Source organism: Acinonyx jubatus, chromosome C1 (assembly GCF_027475565.1).
Source record: "Acinonyx jubatus isolate Ajub_Pintada_27869175 chromosome C1, VMU_Ajub_asm_v1.0, whole genome shotgun sequence".
In the NCBI taxonomy this organism is placed as follows: domain Eukaryota; kingdom Metazoa; phylum Chordata; class Mammalia; order Carnivora; family Felidae; genus Acinonyx; species Acinonyx jubatus.
In genome coordinates this window covers 215,182,200-215,207,411 of record NC_069381.1, presented here as the reverse complement: position 1 = coordinate 215,207,411, position 25,212 = coordinate 215,182,200, and the positions used below count along the sequence as shown (strand labels likewise).

At 52.6% G+C, this 25,212-nt stretch overlaps 1 protein-coding gene across 7 annotated transcripts in view; it reads right to left on the bottom strand.

Moving 5' to 3' along the window:
• Positions 1-2,716, bottom strand: part of UBE2F (ubiquitin conjugating enzyme E2 F (putative)) — a 53,252-nt gene extending 50,536 nt beyond the window's left edge. For 5 of the 7 annotated variants that reach the window (XR_003416238.2, XM_027046425.2, XM_027046432.2 and 2 more), the window contains exon 1: positions 2,545-2,714. The gene's annotated coding sequence lies outside the window, so the exon portion shown is untranslated. Of the gene's footprint in view, positions 1-2,133; positions 2,290-2,544 lie in introns of those variants that run through there. The other 2 variants (XM_053216020.1, XM_053216018.1) reach the window with 2 other exon arrangements.
• Positions 2,717-25,212: the final 22,496 nt, after the last annotated feature.

The following is a 25,212-nucleotide window of genomic DNA, read 5'->3' as shown; positions in this document are numbered from 1 at the left end:
TCTTCTCGGCTTTACCCAGGGCAGGGAGGTATCCGTTCAGGGACCTCACAAGGAGGTGCCTGGCAGTGGGACAGAGTCAGAAACACCCATGGGGGCTCCCGCCTGCAGCACCACCTACAGCTGGGCTCTCTTGCTCAGTCCCCACCTGGCATGATCTGGTCGGGAATCCCTTCGGCAGATGTGGATCACAAAACAGTGTTTGCCTCCCCAGCCAAGCCCCACGCCACACACCCAGCCTTGAGCACATCAGTCCTACACGGTCAGGATTGCTGTAGACAAGACATGCACCTTCACGAAGTCTGCTCGGCTTGTACCCTCTAGCTGACCGTGCCAATACAAAGACGGCAACAGTAAAACAAGAGCCCGGCGTGCGTAAAGAGAGTTCTAGTCCTAGGAAAGTTATAACAAAGAGTCCGGAGGAGCAAGTGCCAGGGCAGGGCACACGCCTGGTCCACACCCAGCTCCCTGGGACCTGCACCGAAGGAGCCGCTCAGAGGGTCCTGGCAAGACTCGTTGACAAAGAAAGGCTCTCATCAAGACACTGTTCCGTGTCACTGCTCCTGAGGATTCGGCTTCTTTTATAAGCCTACTACCCCACACCGAAGTGGGCAGGATACGCCCCGAACTCAACCCCACCCGGAGTCGGATTCCTGGCTTCTTCGACAAATTTGTGGCCCTTAATAAATACACTGGGCACTGACTGCAAGGGATAAAGACAATGACACTCGTGTTTTGTTGTCCCTCGAAGGGAAGACTAAACTTACTTTCCTAGCATTCTAAGAAACCCAAGTGTATAATGACCACCTATCTCTCCATCTGTATCATTACCACAGGCCACTTCGGGGATGAACCTAAGGCCTGATTTGGAACGTTTCCATAGCTGTTAAGTTAATTCTCCACAAAGAGACTGGAACAAAAAGAATTATTCAAACTGTCAAGAAGTTTGCTGAACACCTGCCGTTGCTTCCGAATCCTCTTTGCCTTCTGTAATATGCTTCACCCACGGAAGACCTGGCTTAAAACTGGACGGTCCCTTTGCCGCAAGTTCCGCCCCGTTAAGGCAGCACTTTTGGGGACAGATCAGCCGTATCGAGTGGGGTCCACGGTCTCTAAATGCCACAAGCCCCAACTGGCCCATTCAAGTTTCTCCTCTGGGTGGGAGTTGCTCTGACTGTTCAAAAGAGATTCTGGCGTGCTATTTACTAGTCTCATGGTCAACGTTTACTCGGCATTGCGGCCTACGGCCGCAGGGTCAGGCCATGCCACCTGTGCAGGGACACCAGGGGCCAGTCAGCTCACGGGGTGAGGAAGTCATTTACAATCCTTCCTGCTGTGGAAAAATCCCAATCTTAGAGTAAAAGGTAGAACTGCAGGTCACTAGGGGACAACCAACTTCTCTAACCACAGTGGCCCAAGTCAGGGCACAAAAAAGTCCACGGACTCCCCTCCTCCTTCAGAATGCCGGCCCTGAAACCCCACCTGGGAGGGGAGTCCCCCTGCTTGGCTGACAGACCTTGGGAGCCCAACCCTTTATTTTCATCCGCAAACCCGCCCCCTCCTGCACTGCCTACTAGTAAACCGGGGTGGGGGTCCTCCAGCCGCACACCCCCACCCTGCTGTCCCCCACCACTCACCCTCATCCCCATACCCAGCCAGAAATCCTCCGGCAAGCTGGCCTCCAACCCCTGCTCCTCAACAACACCTTGCCCGTTTCTGGAAGCTTCTGTTCAGTCTGGTGCTGTCCAGGTCTGGAGTGCCCTCCGTCCCTTCCCACCTAATCCTACTCCTTCCTCAGGACAGCAGATTCCGACATCTCCTCCAGGAAACCTTCTCCGGCCACTCCCGATCCCTCCAGTCCCCGCTCCGGGGCTGGAGGGAATGCAGAGAGGGCAGGGCCCAGATCCCTCCTGTGACAGATGAGGAAACTGAGCCCAGGGCGCGGAGGGCCACACCCAAGATTACACACCAGCGGAACCAGGTCTGGCATCCGAGACCCAGTGGTACAGATGGTTCCAAGACGCCCTCCCCCTCGGCGCCCCCCTCGGTGCGGACGAACCCCTCCACCCAGCCGCGGCCGCCCCCACCGCGGGGCAGCTGCAGGCAGGAGGGCGAGGCGGGAGTCCCGCTCCTCACCCCCGCCGCTCTCCAGGCCCGGCCTGACTCCCGAGGCGGGGAGGAGCCGAGCGGCCTGCGTCCGGGTCCCGCTTCCCCCGGCCACGGCGGGCTGGTGACCTTGGGCTCCGTTGCCTTCTGGACAATGCGGCCGGCAGCTCCCCGGCGACGGCGGGCGCGAGCGAGGCCGTGCGAGCGCCGGCACAAGCAGGCGCTCACTGCGGGCTGCCCCTCGAGCCCGGCGGCGGCCGGCGCCCCGGCCTTTCCCGGCCAGGCCGCCCGGCCCCGCGTCCCCGGCCCCCGGCCGTGAGGAGCGCGCGGCCTGAGGCGGCCCCGGCGCCGCCCGCCCGCCCGCCAGCCCGCCCGCGGCACCGGCGTCGCCTGGAGGCCCGCGGCCGCCCCTCGCCCGCCGCGGGGCCGCGCGCTCCTCACCTGGGCACCCCGAGACAGGCGAGGCGGGCCCGGCACCCAACACCATGCCCGGCCAGCCGGCGGCGGCGGCGGCGGCGGCAGCAGCTGCGGCAGCGGCGAGACGCGGCCCCTCTTAGCCGCACCGGCTCGGGGCGGCGGGACCGGAAGTGGCGGGGCGGGGACTCGGCCGCTCTCGCCCGCGGCGGCCGCGACTGCAGCGGGCGCTTTAAAAAAAAAATTCAAAGCCCCGACGAACTTTATTTGGAGCCTGACACGCGAACAGCGGCGTGCGCCCGCCGGGGCTGGGCTCGGCGACTAGCCGCCCGGGCCTCGCTCATTGGCCGAGAGTGCGTCCGGGGGCGGGCGTGAACTCGCCGCCTCTGCTGATTGGAGAGTAGCGGCCAGGGGCGGGGTTTCCCAGGCTGTTCCGGGAGCCTGCGCACCCGAGTGTCCGGGGCTCGGAGCTGCGGTACCTACTTCCATTGATTTCGTCGTGTGCCGCGCCTTGATCTGCGGCCCAGGGGTGCTGGGCGCTGCCTGCGCTGGAGGAGTGGCTGGGCATCAGCTGACCGCCTCCGCACCGTGCCCAGGGTGCAAAGGACCGTCCGCCCCAGAGCCTGAGGCGGGGGGAGGGGGTGGGAGGGAAGTGGTCGGACGTGCAGCAGTCGCCAACCCCCGGGGTGCTAAGGCGCAGACTGCAGGAGTGCGTCGGCGCTTTCCTGATCTTATCTGAAAGGCTTTTATTCCCCCTTTCGTCTCCTACACATCAGTAAAGTACTTTATCTAGATTTCTAGCTTGTTGAGTACACATTCTCACGTCCGTGTCTGTCTCTGTGATTGAAATAGGCGCTGGGTTCGGGGGTGGGGGTGGAATCAGACAAGGGTCCTGGAGGAATGGCCATCTGAAAGATGAGGTTCACCACGTGGACTGGGAAGAAAGAGCCAAGGAGTTAGAATTTTGTTTCCAGAAGCCCCGTTGAATGGGGAGTGACTAAGTTTTCTTTCTGAAAGAAGCTTCTGGCTCTCAGTGAGCTGGTGGGCGAGGAGCCAGGCAGGGAGGAGACGGGAGTCAGGAAGACCAGTGAGGAACGCAACTCTTGGCTATTCCTTCTGTTTTGGAACACTCCCTCCTTTGCCTGGCTGACTCTTGTTTTCCTAAGCTCAGACACCACTTGTTCAGAGAGGCCCCAAAGTGTGGGCGGTACAGGTGTCCCTCTGTGACTACACTGGAGTCCTCTGCTTCTCCCTTCCCGGTCCCGGAGGCTTCTGCCACTGCCTGTTTCCCTAAGTTCAGCTCCTCAGTCCCTCCTGTGCCGTGTTCCCCATCCTCTCCTCCCTCCCCATCCTGTCACATAACAGATGGTCAGAACCCATCTGCTTGGGAGTATTGCATGAGCTGGTTGCAGAAGTCCTGGCAAGAGAAAAGAAGATCTTGAAACAAGGCAGCCGATGAAGGTACCACTGGAATGACTTGAGGGCCGGTCTCACTCTCTAAGGGGCCACTGTACAGTCAGGCTGCCCCGTACCCCCAATCTTAACCATTGTGGATAAATGCCGCCATTTCTAGCTCCCATTTCGTGAGGCTGCCTTGTCTTTTCACCTGATGTTTATGTCAGGCTTACTAAGTTGTAAACTCATGCAACCCTCACAACCACCTCAAGAATCAGGTATTTTGTTTATGGTAGTCCCCCCTCCCCCATCCACTGTTTTGCTTTCCCAGGTTTTAGTTACCCTCAGTTAACCGCAGCCAGGAAGCAGACGAGGATCCTCCTTCAGATGGATTGTCAGAAGGCCAGTAAAGACTAGCCTAATGCTATGACATTCACTTCCCTTCATCTCGCGAGAAGAGGAAGGGTGCGTACACCACAATAAGGCTCTGAGAGTGAGGGACCACGTTCACATAACTTTTATTACAATATCGTGCTGTAATTGTCCAGTTTTGTAATTAGTCGTTAATCCCTCACTGTGTCTAATTTATAAGTTAAACTTTATCATAGGTATGTATGTATAGGAAAACACAGTCTAAGGTTTGGTACTAACTGGTATCGGGGGTCTTGGAACACATCCCCTGCAGATAACGGGGTGGGCGGGGGGCGGGCTACTATATCCCCACTTCATAAATGCAGAAACTGAGGCACAAAAGCTAACTGGTGTCCCTGACGTGGCAGAGGGATTTGCCCTCACCCAGCGCACCATGCCCCTTAGCAGCTGGTGGTCCCAGCAGCCAGGGAAGGGGTCAAGTTAACCCTCCTGCTTCCCGGAGAATCAATTTGTCATCATCCGGGTCTTCTTCAGAAATGGAAGCTTACGCACAGAAGATTGAGAAGGCTGGAGTGCTCACAGAAGCCAAGGAGGTCAGCTCTGGGGATCTGGGGGGCAGCCTAAGGAGCCTGTCGTGGGCAGGCCTCTCGTTATCTGAGTCTTGGCCTCTGGAGCCTGGCCATATCCTCCCAGAGGCCTGCTTGGAGCTGGGGCCTGGCCTCGGACACACCTTTGCAACCCAGGCCATCAAGGGAGCTCCCCTCTTCCTCCCCATCTCCCATCCTCTGGGAGGACTGGCTGGGCTTGGATCACAACACCCACTGTGTGCACATATGGGAGGGAAGGGTAGAGGTTCAGTTGTGAGCCTCCCGGAGGGGGTTGGGTACTAGAGGAAGAGCCAGTCGAGACAATTCCACAGGTGTCCTTCCCACCTCCTCTACCCTTACGTCAAGGAGTTCAACCAGGACTTCCAGCTGGAGCACGGAGAGGGGAGGTCCTCTGTTTGCAGCTAGGCAGGAAGAGTGACCTCTGTCGGTAAAGCCCTGGAGGAGCGCGCCTTCCTTAGCCACCCACTCCACACCGCCCTCTTGCTTTCACTGTGGATGGAGCAGAGCTTTCCCACACCAGCGGCACCCCATCCGGGTAGGGTGTTTCGGTGAGAGGTAAAATCCGCAGTCTGGGTGAGTTGGCATCGGAGTCAGGCCCACGGGGTCTAACGCTCATGCCTTCCTGCCCCAGTGTCCTGTGGACTCCAAGCTTTCCCAGGGCAAGACCTTAGCGATGTTCCAAACCCAGTCCCTTGCATGGATTGGGAAATAGCCCTGGAGACACTAGATGTTGAGTAGATGTGGGTAGAAGGGTCCAGCCTGGCCCTCAGCTGGTACCTGCCCCAACCTATTCTGTGTTCCACGTTATTCCAGGCTACATCCTGCCCTCCAGCCAGGCCCAGCTTTCCCTGGGAGCAAGGCCCAGGGTACTGGAGAGAACACGTCTTGACACACACAGATCCTGTGTCCCTATGTGTCTTCTGAAATCTATTCCAACAAGACAAGAACTATATGATGAGTATCTGCCATGGGCTGAGAGCCAGAAAAGGACAGACCCTGGCCTCCAAAAGCACGAGCTCCCCAGGGAACCGGTAGTAGAGAATTTACCACTGGGATTTAGCACAGAGGGGAGGAGGGAAGTTTATAACTGTGGTTCCTGAGGTTTTCTCTGCATGGGGGAGACCTGTGTGTCCCACTGGAGTTTAGAGACTATGGAGGATGAGAAGGGCAGAACAGCTATGCTGACCAGAGCCCTCGTGTGAGAATCCAACTGGAGAGGCTGAAAACAAATGCACAAAACCCAAGGTCTTGCTGGTGCTTTCTGTTGCCTGAAGTGGAGACAGGGTGTTTGGAGATCGGTTCCTCGTTTCTAGGAAAAGCTTCATTGGGCCTTTCAGGGTGAAAGTGCCTGGGTCTAATCTGGAGGGGAGGATGAGGCACAGAGGAGAGCAGACAGAGTGGCCAGAAGTGGTTATGGGGACCTGGGTGAGTTGTCTTACATAAGACCCATTGGTAGTCTTGGTGACCCAGTTCTGGTGTCTACTGTGGCAGGAGGAAGGGGGCAGGCTCTGTGCAGTTGGGTCAGATGGGAGCTCGTGATGATGATGATGATGATGGTGGTGGTGGTGGTGGTGTGAGGGGCTATCCAGGCAGCAATTAGATTCCAGGTACTAGGACTTTAATTATATATCTGGTGTAATTAACTTTCGACCGCTCTTATAACTAGCTTCCAGGCGGGGCGCCTGGGTGGCTCGGTCGGTTAAGCGTCCGACTTCAGCTCAGGTCACGATCTCGCGGTCCGTGTGTTCAAGCCCCGCATCGGGCTCTGTGCTGACCGCTCAGAGCCTGGAGCCTGTTTCCGATCTGTGTCTCCCTCTCTCTCTGCCCCTCCCCTGTTCATGCTCTCTCTCTGTCTCCAAAATAAATAAACGTTAAAAAAATATATTAAAAAAAATAACTAGCTTCCAGGGAAAACATCAGTTTCCTTTTATTTGAAAGATAATAAAACAGGCTGTGACAACTGTCCTGGAAAGGGACTGAAACACAGTGGTGTTTTAAATATTACAGGACAGAGCTTTTCTTCCTTCACCCTAAAGCAACACTGTGCACATTTTAACAAGGTTCTTGCATTGTAACTGGAATGGAGACGTTTGTAAACGATCCCCTGTTCTCGCCGCCCCATCCTGCGGGCTGCACTTAACGTGATTCTTCCCCCTTCCAGGCTGCCCATCAGATCGGCCCCAATGCTGGCAAAGCTCTGAGCAAAGAGCAAAGCTGTCTTCCTCCAGAGCCCTTTGGTTTTACTTTCTTGCGGAAGCCTATTGAAATGCCGCCGGCCTTTGTCACACTCTCTCCTGTTTTGCATTTCACAGTCTTTTGTATTAGTCACTAACCGAGGTTGATTCATATTATCAGCTGTTTCTAGGCTGCTGCTGAAAACTGCTACCTTTTAAAGTTTAGCTCTGGTAGAGGACTAGGTAAATAGTAGGAAGGTGCACGCACGTGCATGTGTATGTGTGTGTGTATGTGTGTGCGTGTGTGTGTGTGTGTGCCCCTGTATGGTGGCCTAAATCATAGCCCCAAAAAGACGTTCTTGTCCTAATCTCTGGAACCTGTGAATTTGTTACTTTACATGGTGAAATGGACTTTGCAGATGTGGTCAAGGTGGGTACCATTGGCTCAGGGCTCATCATAGCACATTCACAGGAATCAGAATACTGAACCCACTCTTGCAGTGAAGTCTTGCTAAGTTGTTAGGTTATATATATATATAACCTATATATATATATAACCTATATATATATATATATATATATATATATATATATATATACATATATATATAACCTATATATATAATATATATTGTGTTTTAAATTATATATAATTTTATATATTTTTAAAATTATTTTGAGAGAGAGCGAGCGCAAGTCAGGGAGGGGCAGAGAGAGAGAGAGAGAGGGAGACACAGAATCTGAAGCAGGCTCCAGGCTCCGAGCTGTCAGCTCAGAGCCTGATGAGGAGCTTGAACTCACAGACCTGAGCCAAAGTCGGACGCTCCCACCCAGGCGCCCCAGTTTTTGTTACTTGAGATCGCTGCCGCTGTCCACTTGAGTGAGCACTATGGGCAAAATGCCACAAAACACTGTTTTCCCTTAAACATGGTTGAAAGTGTTTACTCATTGGAGTTGATAGAAACGCTTCAGTGAACAAGGCAGGCACGTGATCAGGAGCAGCCTTCCCATGTTCTGAGCATTTCTAACAGTCCAGGATGGTGTCCATGATTTTCATCGTGGGCTATAACCCCTAGGACCACACCAGGGTCACCCAAGGCAGTCCCACCTCTGTGTGGAGCCCCACCCACTGCGGCTACAGCTGCCTCTGGCTGGAGACTGGAGGGAAGAACCATCACAACTAAAACCTTACTCCAGAACTCTGGTGACAGCGATGCTGTGGCACCTATTTACGAAGAGAAGGAGCCGCCATGCAGAGTGGACCTGGGCCACCCTTGCTCTGCTGGCATCGGGGGACCCAGCACAGCCCCTTAGGAGGGCCATAGACGTCCTACAAGCCTCACCCCCTTTTGACGCAGTGATTCCACTGTAGGGATTGGCCTGAGGAAGTAATCCAAAAGCAGCAAGAGCCCTGGCAGAAAAATATTCACTGTGTGTGTAAATAAAACTTGGAAGCGACCTCATGCTCAGTATTAGGGAAATGGTTAAGTAAAGTACCATTCGGTTACTTATGGGAACGTAACACAGCGATGAAGCTTGATCACTCTGCAGATTACGTAGAACCGCGAGCGCATTTATTAAATAAATGAAGCAAACAATGCTCAAATTGTATTAACTCAACGACTGCAATTCTGAAAAAGATAAATAGACGGGCAGAGACAAGATGTAAATGAACAAAAAGGAATATAATTTTTGTGTCAGGGTAGCAGGACTTTGAATTTTCTGTTTTTTAAGCTTTCATTTATTTTGTGTATATATTGTCTTCATAGCAATACAAAGGTCTCCTTTAAACACGATCGATCCTTCACTTGGAGTACAGGTCTTATCAAATAAGTGGCTTTAAGGCTGCTACTGGCTACAGGAATAAATATGAAGAAACGTTAAGTTTTTCCCTGGACAGGGATCGAGCCGGTGTGCCTTGATTTGGGGCGCCTGGGTGGCTCCGTCTGTTGAGCATCTGACTCTTGATTTTAGCTCAGGTCACGATTTCATGGTTTGTGAGATCGAGCCCTGTGTTAGGCTGCATTGACAGTGCAGAGTCTGCTTGGGATTCTCTCTGTCTCTGTCTCTCTCTTCCTCGAAATAAATAAATAAAAGCTTAAAAAAACCCCAAAAACCCAAGCAATCCATACCATGCTTCCAGAGCCTTTCGGAATTCCCAGAAGACAGTCACTTTGAACTAAATGGCAACTGATGGTGATAACAGATTAGCCTCAGGTCAAATCCCTGTGCCCGTACAATTGTCCCCCCAGGTGCTGTCCATCCAGTGCATTCAGGTCCACTCATGGATTCTGAATAGACGTTTTCTACAGGAAAATGCGGTCTGCCTCACGGCAGGCCCCAATGCAGGGTGTGGGGGAAGCAGTCGCTACTCCATCCGAGGGGCTGGGAGCACAGCCCTTGGGAGCACTTTCACAGATTACCACGAGGACAGGATGGAGGGGCCACAGAGAGTGGGATGAAGAAAGATTCAAAGATACCCCCCCTCGCCGGTTTACCTGGTATTATTCTGGAAGTTCTGCCTGGCTGAATAAGGCAGACACCAGAAATAGAATGTTATTAGAAAGGAGGAGGCAACATGACCATTATATAACGAGACAATGCGATCAACTCCTGGGAACATCCAAGCTGGCCACTGAAAACTAAAAGGGAATAAATAATAAGGGAGATGAACACAGGGACCCTGCTAAAAAAAATCAACAGGTATGTTTTCCATACCAATAGCAACCGATTAGACGTTATCAAGCAACCCTTTTTATGTTTTATTTTTTTAATGTTTATTATTTTTTTGAGACAGTGAGAGAGAGAGGGAGACACAGAATCCGAAGCAGGCTCCAGGCTCCGAGCCGAGCCGTCAGCACAGAGCCCGACGTGGGGCTGGAACCTATGAATCATGAGATCATGACCTGAGCTGAAGTCAGACACTCAACCGCCTGAGCCACCCAGGTGCCCCAACAACCCTCTTTACAACGAGGGGGTGGAGGGTGGGGGAGAAAGACACGTAAACTCTTTAAATGACCTTAATGGCAAATGGGCATGATCTGGATACAGAAAACCACAAACCTTAGGCTTCTCAAAATGTACCTGGCAGAGTTAAAGGTGTAGGTGGCCGTTGTGCTAGCAGCTCATCCTGATGGAACCGGCCACGAATCCTCTAGCTCAGAGGAGGGAGACCTGAGCCCCAGGAAGGCCCAGCTGGCCTCTAGAGGACAGCCAGCCTCCACATGGGTGGCCGGTGGGAGATAGGTGGAAACATCACCCCATCACTGCCGTATTGTTTTCAGAGCAGCAGCCTGGAAGTCACCTAAGTCTCCACCCAGAGATTCCTGGGGAAAGAAAGGCAGGGGATGCAGGGAGTGCCTCTGAGCAGCTACTTACAAGAATGAGCAGATGCTGGGGCGCCTGGTAGCTCAGTCGGTTAAGCGTCCGACTTCGGCTCAGGTCACGATCTCGTGAGTCACGAGTTCGAGCCCCACGTCGGGCTCTGTGCTGACAGCTGGGAGCCTGGAGCCTGCTTCGGATTGTGTCTCCCCCCTCTCTGCCCCTCCCCAGCTTTCGCTCGGTCTCTCTCTCTCAAAAATAAAATAAAAAACAAAAAACATTAAAAAATTAAAAAAAAAAAGGAGCAGATGCACATCATGTATCATAAAAGGGAAAAGTTAGCGGCATGGTGGCATGAATAAGATAATGGCATTTCTGTAAAAACAGTGCGTTTAGACAGAGGTAAGTTTCCAAACTACTAGAAAATATTTACAAGCATATTGTATCTATTAGTTTGCTAGGGCTGCTGGAGGGAAGTGCTGTTCTAAGTGGAGTGGCTTAAACAAAAATGTGCTTCTCAGTCTGGACACGAGAAGCCCCAGATGAAGGTGCGGGCAGTTGGTCGGTTCTCTCTGAGGCTGCGCGGGAGACTCTGTTCCCGGCCACTCTCCTTAGCGAGTGGACCCCGTCCTCTCCCTGTGTGTATGCCTCTGCCTTCAGATCTCCTCTTTCTTGGGGCTCCTGGTGGCTCAGTCGGCTTAAGTCACGATCCCAGGGTCGTGGGGTTGAGCCCTGAGTCTGACTCCACACCAAGCGTGGAGCTTGCTTAAGATTCTCTCCCTCTCTCCCACTCTCTCTCCCTCTCTCCCTCCCTCTCTCTCTCTAAATAAAATTCCTCTTTCTTGCAAGGAGTCAGTCGGAGTGGATTAAGGCCACCCCATGACCTCAATTAAATTTTATCTCTGTAAAGACCCTGTCTCCAGTTAAAGCCACATTGTGAGGTGGGAGGGGCTAAGATTAAGATTTCAACATAGGAATTTGGGGAGGGACGGGATTCAACCCACAAACCTATCAGACAACTGTTAACAGCTGCCCTGGGGCAACAGGGTGGGGTGGGGGCGGGAACAGGGCTCTTTCTACTTCATACAACCCGGCACCAGTTTGATTTGTGTGGTGGGGGAGAGGAGGGAGGGAATCTAGGACCCGGTTCAAAATAGGGCAGTTCAAGGGCTGTCTGAGGGGCGGGAACTGCACTCTGCAAAGGACCTGGTGGGAGGGGGCTCTCTTCCTCACCTTCCAGATACGGAAGCCGGGTGCGGGCTGCAACGCTGCTAGGCTGGGGACCCCTGGGCCCCCCAAAATGTAGGGTCGCTGGCTGGAGAAGAGCCTCCAGTTTCTTATGGGCATCTCAGAGAGACTTCTGGAAATAACCTGGGATGCTAAGGGTCTGATACCAAGGATCTCCTGGGAGAAGCGGCCTCCCCCCAGCTCCTGCCAATTGACATCTGTCCACTCACAGGGGCCCCGTCCTGACCTCGGTCACCGATGAGGGAGGACAGCAAGGGAACGCCAGGTCAGGTCAGCCTCCTCCCCAGCCCCCTTCGGAGCTTCTGTGAACCAAGGGAGACCGGGGTGGGGGGGTGGGGGGGGCTTGGAGGAGGAAGGCGGGGGTAGGAGGATGGTTGGGGAGGAGGACGTGGGGGGTTCGGGGTAGGATGAGGTAGGGAGCTCGGAGGGGCAGGTGGGGGCTCGGAGGAGGAGGTGGGCAGCGTGCAGGCCAGGGCTTGGTCCACCTCGTTTCCAGACCTCCGCCTCAGGGGGAAGCCCCCGCCCACCCTTAGCTCCTCCGGGACCCGGGCCGCCCTAGGGCCACGTGGAGGCGCCGCGGGGGCGTGCCGGGGTCCTGGGCCGCCGCGTCTACGCGGGCGCCGAGGGGCGGCGGGTGGGCGCCGGGTGGCGTCCCCTCTCGGCACCGTCCCCGTCACCTCCGCCTCCTGCCCCCCCGCCCCCCAGTCCCTCGGCTAAGACCCGGCCTGGCGGCGCGCCCCGGCCCCTCGGGGGCCTCCCCCGGCACGGGCGCTCCTCGTTCCGCCCGAGCGGCCGCGGGGCGCGAGGACGCGGAGGGGGTCTAGGGGTAACAGCCGGCGGCCACGCGGGGATTGGCCCCGGCCCCGCAGTTCCCGCCCCGCCGCGCGTTCCGCCCGCGCCGGGTGGGGTGGCCCCCGACGGGCGGGCTGCGGGCTGCGGCTCCGGGGCCGGGCGGGCCCCGCGGGGCACACGCCCCGGCTCCCCCGGCCCCCGCCCAGGCCGGGGGCCGCGACCTGCGGGAAGCGGGAGGAGCTGGCCGCGGGGCCGGGGCGGCCTCGGGCCTTTCGTCCCGCTCTGTGCTGAGCCTGTTTGGAATTCTCTCTCTCTCTCCCTCCCTCTCTGCCTCTCCCTCACTCTCTTTCGAAAGAAAGAAGGAGAAGGAAAGGAAAGAAGGAAGGAAGGAAGAGAAAAAGGAAAGGGAAAGAAAGAAAAAGAAAGGGCAGGAAGAAAGAAAAAAGACAGGAAGAAAAAAAAGAAAAGGCAGAAAGAAAGAAAGCAACAAAAGCAAGAAAAGGCAGGAAGAAAAAAAGAAGGAAAGAAAGAAAAGGCAGGAATTCCCTAGGAAAAACCAGCTGGCATCCACATGGCAAAGGGCACCGAGAGTGGCACCTGCTCTCTAGTCATTAGGGAAAGGCAAGAAACCACCACGTGACGTCTCCACACGCATCAGAATCACTGATGAAAAGACCGGGAAATAGGAAGCACTCCCAGGATGCACAGCTGCCTTGATTCTCATGCACTAATGGGGTGAAATTGGCACTGGCTTTGGAGAACAGGTGGAATCTCCTAGTTTGGACCAATGCTCACAAACCAGCAACTCTGCTCTCAGGTACCTGTACGTTGATTCAGGGAACAAAGGTACTTGTCATCCCACAACCTGGTTTTTAAACTTCATCCTATGGTGTTGAAGTCTATTCGTATGGTTATATAGAGATCCACACCATTCACTTTAACAGGCACATGTGTTATTGCTTCCTAAGAATATTTCACAGTTGTTTATCCGGTTTCCTAGTGCTGAACATTTAGGTTGCTCCCAGTGATTTGCTATTGCAAACACTGCTGCAGTAAACAATCTGGAAACAGCAGCCCGCAGCACAGGGAAGGATCTTCTTGAGTCCTGTCCCCAGAAGTGAAATTGCCCGCTGGTGGAGTACGCGCATTTTCGACTTTGCTAAAATTGCCCAGTGGGTCTTCTAGGTGGTTGCACTACTTAAGATGCCCACCAGCAGTATATGACGGTTTGCATTTCCCTGTTCCTCCTGGCATTGGCAGACTCGTGTGGTGGGTATGAGATGGTCTCTCTCCTCAGTTTTAATTTGCTTGTCTCTGAATGGGGAGTTTGTGCTTCACCCCTCGTGTCCATTGGCCGTCTAGAGTTTTCCTTCTGGGAATGCGTCTTCATATCCTTTGCCAATTTTTCTACCAAGTTGTCTTTTCCTTACTAATTTGTAGAAGCTCTTCCACATTCCGGAACAAATCCTGCATCGCATACAGCAGATATATTACACACGGTGCAGTCTTCTCCTGATCAGTGGCTTGTTAGTGCTTTGTTATGGTTTCTTCGCCATTTAAGTGCGGACACTGCCAGATCCATCAGTCTTTTCCTGTATGAGCTTTTTCACGAAGAACTCCTCCTCCCCGAGATTATAAGCAAAATTCTATTTTTCTTCTAATAGTTTTACAGTTCCTAATATTTGAATGTTTAATCCTTCAATTCAGTTTACTTTGGGGAATGGTGATAGCAGGAATCCAATTGTATTTTGTTCTTCTATACAGAAAACCAGTTGCTTCCGTGCCATTGGATCGAGCTGTCACCTCTTTCCCGCCGAAGTGTGATGTCATGGCAACCATATGTCAAGTTCCCATATGTGTTCAGGCCTGTTTCTGGAGTCTGTTCCGTTCCATTGAGTTGTTTCTCTCTCCTTCCACCAACACACAGTTGCTTTCTCTTTCTCTTTCTTTCTTTCTTTCTTTCTTTCTTTCTTTCTTTCTTTCTTTCTTTCAAGTTTATTTATTTTGAGAGAGAGAGAACACAAGTGGGGGAGGAACAGAGAGAGGGAGAGAGAGAATCTCAAGCAGGCTCCCCAATGTCAGCACAGAGCCCAATGCGGAGCTTGAACTCACAAACAGTGAGATCATGACCTGAGCTGATGCTCAATGGACTGAGCCATCCAGGCACCCCCAACATGCACTGTTCTCATTTTTGTCCCTTGCTAATAGATCTTGAACTCAGGTGTTGAAAATCCCTTCAACCTCTTTTCCTCAGAAATACCTTAGCGGTTCTAAGATCTTTGCTTTTCCATAGGAATTTATAATCAGTTTCTCTAGTTCTTTTGGATTTTTATTGGATTTCCTTTGAACGACATAGCTGATCTTGACTTAATTAAGAAAAAAATTACATTCTCTTCAGAAAAAATGTTTTCCTGGACAGATCCAGGCTTTTAGGGTCTAAGTGTTGATGTACAAGATGGGGGCTCTCTTTAAGAAAGCCTATACTTGGGGCGCCTGGGTGGCCCAGTTGGTTAAGCGTCCGACTTCGGCTCAGGTCATGATCTAGCGGTTCGTGAGTTTGAACCCCACTTTGGGCTCTGTGGTTCGTGAGCTCAAGCCCCATGTAGGGCTCTGTGCTGACAGCTCAGAGCCTGGAGCCTGCTTCGGATTCTGAGTCTCCCTCTCTCTCTGCCCCTCCCCTACTCACAGTCTGTCTCTATCTCTCAATAATAAATGTTAAAAAAACCCCTCTATACTCAATTGTACAAAGTTAGTATACAAGGTATACTCAAAGAATACAATGTTAGAGGTGAAAGTGGATATTTTAAGTGGGAAAAGAAATAATAAATACTACAAATATGACAAAACCCAGAAAAATATGATCGCATAATATTTACATATAATACATAATATAAAATACAATTATAAGTATATATATGATTTATATCTATTTCTGTTCTGTCTTAAATTACAATTTTTTTAAGTTTCTTTATTTTGAGAGAGAGAGAGAGAGCACGAGTAGGGTATGGGCAGAGAGGGTGGGGAGAGAGAGAATCCCAAGCAGGCTCCACACTGTCAGCACAGAGCCTGACGAGGGGCTTGAACTCATGAACCATGAGATACTGACCTGAGCCAAAACCAAGAGTCAGAAGCTTAACTGACTGAGCCACCCAGGTGCCCCTTTCCCTGTTTTGTTTTTCATGTTTGTGGTATTTGCAATTTACTTTTGCATTCTAAATAATATTTACTTTCATCCCTAACTTTGTGGTCATAATTGAGTACATTTTTTATTTTTTAAAAATGTTTACTTTTTTGAGAGAGAGCACAAGCGGGGGAGGGGCACAGAGAGAGGGGGACAGAGGATCCCAAGGAGGCTCAGAGCTGTCAGCACAGAGCCCGATTCAGGGCTCCAACTCACAAACCACAAGATCATGACCTGAGTCAAATTCAGATGCTGAAAGGACTCAGCCACCCAGGCTCCTCTTGAGTATACTTTTAAAAGAGGCCCTCCCGGGGCACTGGGGCGCCTGGGTGGCTCAGTCTGTTGAGCGTCCGACTTCAGCTCAGGTCGTGATCTCACTGTTCGTGAGTTCAAGCCCCACATTGGGCTCTGTGCTGACAGCTCGGAGCCTGGAGCCTGCTTCAGATTCTGTGTCTTCCTCTCTCTCTGCTCCTCCCCTGCTTGTACTCTGTCTCTGCCTCTCTCAAAAATGAATAAATATAAATAAAAATTAAAAAAAAAAGTCTCTCCCAACTACATGACAAACCTCTCCGAAAGTTTCTATAGCCGTTGTGCTATACCTACCTACCCCCCATCCCCAAGATGTCCACATCCTAATCCTCAGAAACTGAATATGTTACTTCACGTGGCAAAAGGGACTTTGCAGATGTGATTAAGTGAGGGATTTTGAGATGGGGAGATGATCCTGCATTATCCAAGTGGGTCCTAATTGTAAATATAAGAGGAAGGCAGGAGGGTCAAAGTCTGAGTGAGTGAGCTGTGAGGGCAGACGCAGAGGTCAGAGACAGAGATTTGAATATGCTTTGCTGCTAGCTTTGAGGGTGTCGGAGGGGGCCACGAGCCCAGAGATACAGGCTCCCTCCAGAAGCTGAAAAGGGCAAGGAAACTGATTATCCCCTGAAGCCTCCAGAGAGAGCACAGCACCGTAGACACCTTGACGTTAGACTCCTCACCACCAGAACGGTAAGAGAATAAAGGTGGTTTTCCTACAGCACCCACAGCAAACGAATACAGCCTTGTATCCATATCTGCATCAGAACATTTCTCACATGAGCGGGATCGCATTTTACAGAAGCCCAGCGGCCGGCTTCCTTCCCTTTTCCCCAGGTAGCAACAGATCCTGAAGGTCTTTTCTGCACACACACACACACACACACACACACAGGCACTGCACTCATGGGCAGAGGGGGTGATGCTAACATTCCTCCCGCCCCCACAGGTCCCCACCCCTGCAGGGAGATGGGGTCCTATGTCCAGTGTGGCTCGTGGGCAGTGAGCACAAGGGGAGGGTTTAGTTCTGAGTTAGAAGGGAGAGGGACTGAGCCGCCCGGTTTAGTCTTTCGGGCGAAGACTCACCCTCGGGGTACTCTTCCCAGGGGGCATCTGAGGAACAGAGATAAGCAGAGGTGTGCAGAGCAGAGCCGGACAGGGGCGAGATTAGTCGCTACCCCAGCACCCAGCCTTCTCTTCCTTCTCAGTAATGAAGCCCCGACTTCTGGCCGGGCAGATCGCTTCCTCTCCCTTGACGCTACTGTGGTCCCGTGTCTGAGTTCGAGTGGAAGGCTCCTCACGTGGGGATGACTCAGGTGGGAGCGAGCCCCCTTTGTTTTCCTGCACAGCCTGGGTTCCTGGAAGGGGTTCGGAGAAGCAGGAGTCTGAGAGTCCAGAAGATTCTTTTTATCCATCACTTGGCCTAATCGAGGTGGTGGTGGGGAGGCCTCTCTCTCGGCAGCATTCCAAGTGCTTCCCTCGTACCAGAACCCTCCCCCCCAACCTCCCTCTAGGCTCCGCCGTGATGCCTGGTGGCCTAGCACACTGGTTGTGCACATGCTCAATTACTCCATAGCATTAGCGGTGGGAGAAGGGAGGGTGGAGTTTCTGGGGGCTCGGGGGTCTGGGCATGTGACTCCAAGGGCACACAACAGCGTGTGGACACCCACGCGGCTCCCCTCTGGACCGTGCCGAGAATCCACACCCCATTCCTGCCGCCGTGTCTTCGGTTCAGTCCACGTGGCTCTAGTCAAAATTCTTTGGTAGCAACACACAGAAACCCTCCCAAACATGCTCCAAATTTGGCCTCTCTTAACTGGGGACAGGTCGGGCAGCAAGTGTCAGGGTGTTAGAAGGCATTCACGAATGGAAGTTTCTGGGTGCCCGTGTGGTCTCCCGCCCCCCTGCCTCTCTCCATCACCCCTTTGCCATGGGGCTCCCTCTGCTTGCGTGAAGCCTGGAAACACTTCCCTACTCCCGTGACCGTCCGCGTGACTGGTGGGCACGGGGTCCTGAGAAAGAACGGGTCAGCCAGGAGGGGGTGTATCTGTCCACCCCGCCGATTAAGAACACGCCATGCGCCACACGTGGGTGCTCGGCTGGGCAGGTTTGCTGATGCAAAGACGAGGTTGGCTCTGCTCTTGTTGGAGGCATTGGGGGCAGGCAGTTTACGGTTTGATGGGCTCTGGGCAGCCCCAGCTGGGACTCACAGAGGACGAGAATATGTGCATGAAAATCCCTGGCTCAGAGGGAACTCGTTACCCACTATCACACGATTAGCCGGGAAAGCAGGAGTCAGCCGATAGGAAAGCAACTTCTGTCCCATTTAAAAACACACGTGGCAAGAGGCATGAGTGAAGTTTCGGTAAAGTACTCGGAAGTTCTGCCCCGTGGACAAAGCAACAAATAACTGGCCCAAACTGTCAAGGGTCAACCTGCTGGAACTCTAGAAACTAACCAACGATCTATAAGAACTCAGGAAGTGCTTATCAAAAAAAAAAAAAAAAAAGAAAAAGAAAAAAAAAAAGCAGCTCTGTCTTAGTATGAACAGCACGCCCCGCAGTGTCTTAACTTACTCTGGCCCCATCCCCGGCGCCCAGCCCAGCCGTGGCCTGAAAATGGGAGACCGAAGTGCAGACAGTGGCCAGACCACACATGAAAATGGAACTCTGGCCCACAGCCTGCAGCAGCCTGCCCAGGACCTAACCCCCTACGGACCATCCTCAACCCAGGAAGCCAGCCTCCTGTGAGTCGGGCTTGCAGGGACCCAGACGGCGATCACTAGGAACAATCCAGGATGCTGACACCTTCCCTAAGTTTTATCTCCACTTCCACTTTAGGACCAACCAGAGGGAGCCAAACATACGAACCAGTCACATGGGACCCCCTGCTTCTAGTTGGCTGCCCCCCAGTTTCCCTGGACCCACGGGCTCCTATCAGGGCACACCCGGAACCTTCCGTTTCTCCCACTCTGCCTGCTGGGGAGTCTCTGCTAAAACACAACGGACGGTGGCTGACTCCCTTCCCAGAGCAAGCTGTGAGAAAACAGCCTTTGCTTTTCTCATTTGCTTGTAGATTTCTACCAAAATAACGACCCACATTCCCGGCGGGGAGGAGAGCAGACCTCCTTCACGAAGAGTTGTCATTATTGGGTTTGTCTGGTAACCCCTCGAAAGGCCAGCTCCAAAGATCTGTCTTATTTAGCCTGACTTGGAGCTCATCCAGCGCACAGGGCCATTGTCAAAAATATGAACAAATGTGTTGGTTGCTGCTTCTAGAGGCAATAGACAAGAGTGGGGGGAGGGGGGCGAACACCAGTGTAACCGAAAAGCTTCATTTTTTAAATTTTTATCGGAGGGGGTATTAGAGACCAATGTCTGGGTGCTAAGCCTGCCCGTCGCGCCTGGGACGTCGCTTCGGTTACTCCGCTACATCAGGTGACAGAACGAGGAATCCGTGTGCTTACACCAGCCCGTGTCACATCTCACCTGTAACGCGCATCTGTAACTATTCCCCTCTGTAGCCCATCTGTATTTTCACGAAACTAAGCGTGAGTTCATAATGCCGCTTACTGGGTCACCATGGGGAGAATTCCAGCTTCTCTTGCTTCTGTGTAAACTCCTATTGCAACGGTGAGACCCTGTCGCCCCCTGACTTACGTGCTGGTTTCCAGAATCCACGTGCCCGTATGTGGTCCCTTTGCCTCTAGTCTCATGCCCACCGTTGCTCAGGTCAGCACCTTGTCCCCCGCCTTCTTGGGTGAGGCTGTTTCACGCCTTTGTGGTCAGTCTGCTTTCCCTCCCGGGGCCCCCGTGACAGCCCCTCCAGGAGAGCAAGGGCTTGTGGGTATTAACAGGCTTCTTGCAGTCTGGCTATAGGCACTCATTCCCAGAATCTTTTTGTCAATTCTTTGGAATGTTTACAAAAACAATCGTATTTTAAAGATATATATCTTTTGGGGTGCCTCAGTGTCTCAATCGGTTAAGTGCCTGGCTCTTGATTTTGGCTCAGGTCATGATCTCATGGTTCATGAGTGTGAGCCCCACGTTGGGCTCTGCTTGGGATTCTCTCTCTCCTTCTCTCTCTGCCCCTGCCCTGCTCACTCTGTCTCTCTCTCTCAAAATAGAAAAACAACAACAACAAAAGAGGGGCATCTGGGTGGCTCAGTCGGTTAAGCGTCCGACTTTGGCTCAGGTCATGATCTCACGGTTTGTGAGTTCAAGCCCCACATTGGGCTCTCTGTTGTCAGCACAGAGACTGTTTTGGAAACTCGTCCCCCTCTCCCTCTGCCCCTCCCCTCCTCCAGCGCATGTGCTCTCTCTCTCTCTCTCTCAAAAATAAACATTAAAAAATAATAAAAATAGGGACGCCTGGGTGGCTCAGTCGGTTAAGTGTCCGACTTCGGCTCAGGTCATGATCTCTTGGTTCGTGAGTTTGAGCCCCGCGTCGGGCTCTGTGCTGACAGCTCAGAACCTGGAGCCTGCTTCTGATTCTGTGTCTCCCTCTCTCTCTGCCCCTCCCCTGCTCGTGCTCTGTCTCGCTCTGTCTCAAAAATAATAAAAACATTAACAAAATTTTTTAAAAAGAATAAAAATTAAAAAATATATCTTTATATTATGATTACATAACTATATATTATATGTTATCGTATTATAACATAATGATATAACTAGTTTTATATGACATTATATTAATACAATATAGTATTACACTGTATATATATTTAATTTTTTTAATGTTTATTTTTGAGAGAGAGCGAGACAGAGCATGAGCAGGGGGAGACACAGAATCCAAAGCAGGCTCCAGGCTCCCAGCTGTCAGCACAGAGCCCGATGCGGGGCTCGAACTCACGAACCGCGAGATCATGACCTGAGTGGAAATTTCGCTTGGGAAACTGAGGCCCAGGTTTGGCTTGCTTTTTTCCTGAGCCCGTTCTCATTTCGCATCAAATATGCCCAAGAGAAGCAAGAGGCAGTAGAATGCCATCATGGGAGGAACAAAGCTGGCGCCGTTAATCCATGAAAGCGAAAGGCCTTCCCCGTCTGGCTTTCTACTCATTCATGGTGGGCTGTGCACAGGGACAAGTTCCCGTGGCTGACTTTCACTGCGTTGGAGAGACACAGGTTGAGCGGTGACATAGACGCCACAGAAAGTAGTGAAATCTAAGGGCGCCGCCGACTCAAGGTCCAGCTGAGGGATTCTCGCTCACACCTCATGGGTATCTGTGTCCCGCGGGTGAGAGCCAGGCTTCCGTGCCAGGCAGACCTTGCCAGCCCAGCTTGACCTTCGGTTGACAGGGGTCTAAGCTGCTCCGAGCCACGGTGGTTCATCGTTCCCTCTGTCATTGGGCGCCATAATTTAACGGTTGGAGGCATGTCCATAACATGTACCTGTGACACTGTAACTGAGATGTAGTGGGTGGGCCATCCCCACCGCGTGACAGCCGAGACAGCCCCTACTCTGGAGGGACCAGGGTCTCATGTGAGGCCCCAGCTGACTTGGATGCTGTTTCCAGAGCCCCGCCCAGCAGGGTGGGAAAACAAACAGCTCCCAGGAGCTGGGAATCTTGAACAGCCTGGGGTGAAAATGGTAGAAAGCTCCAGAGAAAATCTTTCAAGCATCCTGGATGTGTCTGAGGAATAGTAGAGTCGAGGAATAGCCAGGAAGGAGGGTGTAGTGTAAAGTCAACTCAGAAGAAGACTTTCATCCACAGGTGTGATTCAGAGCTGCTGTGGACAGTTGTGTGGATGTGCACTGCACAACTCAGGGCCACCATTAATGTCATACATAATCATACACGGGCAAATCTTTGGCTAAGGTGCAGCCTTTTGGCTTTACCATATCAGATGCCTTTGTCTTTGTGGGCCAGCCACTGGGAATCTGAGAGCCTGCCAGGACACAAACCCTGTAAGGCCCCCCTGATCCTGGCAATGTGGTACCCTACAACTCTTCCCCAAGGGCTCTGCCAGTGGCAGCTCCAAAATCTCATAGTGGGGTATGGCACACAGGCCCTAGGGTGTATGAACAGACCCTTGAGATATGATTCCAAGTTCATAACCTCATAATACATAATCCCCTCCCCCTGAGTGTGGGTGGGACCTGTGACTTTCTGATAATCAATAGGATATGGCAAAGGTAATGGGATGTCACTCCCATGACTACATCATATTATGAGAGACAGCGGGGGTGGGGGAGAGAGGGAGAGGGAGAGAGAGAGAGATCCATCTTACTAGCACACACTATTAACACACTAGAGAGTCTCCTTGCTGGCTTGATAAAACAAGCAGCCATGCCATGGGAGTTCACCTCGTAAGGAGCCTAGCAAGGACCTGAGGGGGGCTTCCAGGAGACGGTCAGCAAAATGCACGGCCCTTAGTCACTCAGCTGAAAGAAGATGAATTCTGACAGCAGCCCGAATGAGCTTGGAATCAGGTCCTTCCCCAACCAGGCCTCCGGATGAGAACACAGCCCAGCCGACTTCTGGATCACAGCCTTGCTCACAAGGACCCAGCAAGGCCACGCCTGGATTCCTGGGCAGAGAAGACGTGCGTGTTGTTCTAAACTGCTGGGTCATTTGTTACACAGCAGTAGATGGCTAGGACAGGGGGTCTTGGGAGCACAGTTCAGCTGGAAGGAGACATTGTCTTCAGGTGGTGAACATGCTATTTTGTGTTCACCTATGCGTTTATTTGGGGTGGCTTCGGGGTACAGACAGAATTACAGTAGGTAAAGTCCCTACAGGCCACCTTGGGATCCAGTGACTGGCCCGGGTGCCTGCAGGAGGAGGACGCAAGGCTAGAGCCCGGCTCGTGCAGGAGGAGATGTGTTTGGAATGCTATGGAACAGGTCACTGGTATGGGAAGGGTTCTTACTGTCATTTGAACTTTTTGACCCAGTTTGGTTAGGTTAGACATTAGAAATTATGACATAATACATGGCATGTGAGTACACAAAAATACAATACACAAGCAGAGTAAAAATCCAAACAGCTTAAGAGAGTACACAAGCTTCCTTCCTAACCCAGGCCTCAGCAACCTTCCCCCGAGGCAACCCCTGTTCAGTTTCTGGTTTGACCTTCTAGAAATTAACAGTGGACACGTGGGATCCTATTGTTACGTTCTTTCCACTCTGCAGAATGTTGTGGAGATCATTCCCTACGGGTATTTATGGGTCTGCCTGTTCTTCTTGGTGGCTACACGATTGTCTGGTACGTGTTTCCTGCCTCGCCCTGCCCGGGAACAACACTCAAATGATCCTCTGGAACAAGCCACAGGTCAGGGTCGACACAGCCAAGCCATCTAGCCTCACCTGGGAGAGGAGAGCAAGAAACCTCAGATGCAGCTCGGGCTGAGCCAGACCCAAGCTCACCCCATGCCCGGAACCTGTTAAGGCCCCTGCCTGTGATGCTAACGTCCCCGGTTTGCCCCAGGGAGAATTTCAGGAGCAGCTTTGAGGCTTTGTAACCAGTGGATTTCCCAAAGCACAGAAACAGGCTGCTGCAGAGCGCATTCTCTCCATCTCAGACAGAGGGAGATGGAAGGGGGCGGGGAGGGAGGGAGAGAGAGAAGGAGGGAGAGGGAGAGAGAGAGAGAGGCTTCTCCTTGCATCGGCTGGACCGCTATCCCTGCCCATCTCCCCCCACCGACACGCGCACAGAGGTCCAGTCCCTTCACCGTCCCAGGTGTGGGGTGCACTTGTAACCACGGGGGCTCCCTCCCTCCCCAGAGAGCCAGAGAAGGCCTTTATAGCATTCACAGTGGAGTCTTTGTCCTTCAAGTCGTGTCTGGCTGTGTATTTAGAGCCTGGAGCCATCCTTTAGCCATGGGGGGGTTGGAGCCCTGGTGTCCCTCCTACCGAGAGCCCAGGATGGTTTCAAGTGATCCAGCCTGCCAGGCTGTCACGGGCTGAGTTCCAGGAACCAGGACCCGTCATTTGCCTGGGGTTGGTGTCACCCCCTTTGCTCTTAGACCAAAGACTCTGTCAAGCACCCGCTGGGGTTTCGGCAGCCCTGAGGCGAGCCAGCTCGATGTGATGTCCTGCGCCGCGCGGTTGACTCGCCCAAGAAAGAAGACCAGTTTTGCAAAGCTACGTGATCGGTTTTCTGCAGCGTCTTTCTCAAACCTTGGCTGTTTCAATCGCCCCGCTTTGAACCGCCTCCACAATCATCTCTGCCATCGGATTTGAATTGCCGTGTTGGGTATTTTCATTTGACAGTCTCCGGGCACACTGACTCGCCAAGTCTGGTGGGAGACGGACAGCCGCTGTTTTCATCTTTTTAAAAGAAACGTTTTCAGTTTAGACTCGTTTTAGATTTACAGACCGGCCGCAAAGAGGGGTGGAGAGCTCCCACCCACCCCATGCTGTCAGCCACGCCCTTTGCAACCCACACACCATGCAGTGTGGGTGCTTACAATGAGTGATAGGACCGCGTGTCAGTCTTAACTAAAGTTTCTGCTCTCTTCATATTGCCTTAGTTCGCCCCTGATGTCCTTTCTGCATCCAGAGTCCCATCCAGGACACCCCGTGAGTTGTCGCGACTCCTGACAGCTCTCCTCGGCGGGACGGGGTTTCAGGCTTTCTTCGTCTTTTGTTTTGTTTTTTTTTCAACGTTTATTTATTTTTGAGACAGAGAGAGACAGAGCATGAACGGGGGAGGGGCAGAGAGAGAGGGAGACACAGAATCGGAAACAGGCTCCAGGCTCTGAGCCGTCAGCCCAGAGCCCGACGCGGGGCTCGAACTCCCGGACCGCGAGATCGTGACCTGAGCTGAAGTCGGACGCTTCACCGACTGAGCCACCGAGGTGCCCCAAGGCTTTCCTCGTTTTTGATGACCTAGACGGTTTTGAGGAGGACCAGTCATAGATTTTGCAGGCTGTCCCTCCATGTGGATTTGCTCGACGTGTTTCTCACCATTAGACAGGGGCTGTAGTTTTGGGGGAGGAGGACCAGAGAGGTGCAGCGTCATTCTCCGCACGTCACGGTGACGATACGTGATCAACACGACTTACCGCTGACGTTAACTGTGACCGCCCGGCAGAGCTGGTGTTTGCCAGATTTCTCTACTGCAAAGTGACTTTGATTTTACCACCAGGTGTCTGTTTTTGTTTTTGTTTTTGCAATTTTGAAAACGGGAGATATAATCCACTGGACATAAAACCCACCGTTTTAAAGTATCCAATTCAATTTCTTTTAGTATATTCCCAATATGGTGCAGCCACCGCCACTATCTAACTCTAGAACGTTCACATTATCACCCCAAAAAGAAAGCCACACCTGCTAGCGGTCACTCCCCCAC